The sequence below is a fragment of the Frankliniella occidentalis genome, unplaced genomic scaffold (assembly GCF_000697945.3).
Source record: "Frankliniella occidentalis isolate FOCC.00 unplaced genomic scaffold, Focc_3.1 Scaffold107, whole genome shotgun sequence".
Taxonomy (NCBI): domain Eukaryota; kingdom Metazoa; phylum Arthropoda; class Insecta; order Thysanoptera; family Thripidae; genus Frankliniella; species Frankliniella occidentalis.
Genome location: NW_026267236.1, coordinates 297,813 through 298,721, shown reverse-complemented (window position 1 = coordinate 298,721; position 909 = coordinate 297,813).

Below are 909 nucleotides of genomic sequence, written 5' to 3'. Positions count from 1 at the left end.
TGGCCTTAACCGTAACCGGAATTTTCGGCTGGGTATGTATGTACCCTGTTCGGTCTTAGTACAATTCGATCATGCAAGGACTTGACCAGTGCGTTGCGCGAGCTTTATTTTTCTAGCATGGTGTTGCGTATGCTGAGCGACGAATGACGCACGGTACAAACAATGTCTGAGTTTATGGGGAAAGGGGAACAGCTTTGAGGAATTACCATATTTGGGGGGGAAAGCTCCTCAGATTTTGAGAAAGTCTCCTTAGAAATGTGGGAGTTTCTCTCATTTTTGGAGAAGATCTCTTCAGAGAAAACTCTTCTGGTTTTGGGGCGATCTTTCCTCGTTTTCACGATTTCCTAAAGAATAATCAGACATTGATTTTACCGTGCGAACGTACTTTCTGGATGGTTCCCTTTATCTACGAATATTTCTTTAGGTGTGTTTCTTCAAACCCGCTGGACATAAACGTAGGAATTTCAAAATTAATTTTTCCCCATTTTGTCATTGCGGGGTTTTGTTGTCCTGCGGAATTTGCAACCAGAGCGGCGCTTCCGTTTGTGGAGGTGAGAACAACTAACCGCCCGTCCCCGTGCCTCTCCCCGTGCCTCGCATCCTCCCGTACGTGAGGGAGTGCGTCTGCACGACACATGGGGAGGCGGGCGAGGCGGGGGCGGCCGAGATTGTTGCCTTGCTCTACAACGGCTGGGGGAGGCGCGCGCAACTTTGAGGTATGCCATGCCAAGGCAGGCAGCTCCTTTGGTCGAGTGGCGCGCCGTGGCGGAGCAGGGCGGGGCGGGGCGGGATGGGGCGCAGGGGTGGCTTCATATCGCGACTCTGGGTTTCACTTGACAGCGACGCGTACACGGAGCAGACGTCCGCGGTCCCCCCCGGGGCCTCAGGGGGCCGCCCGCCAGCCCCGCC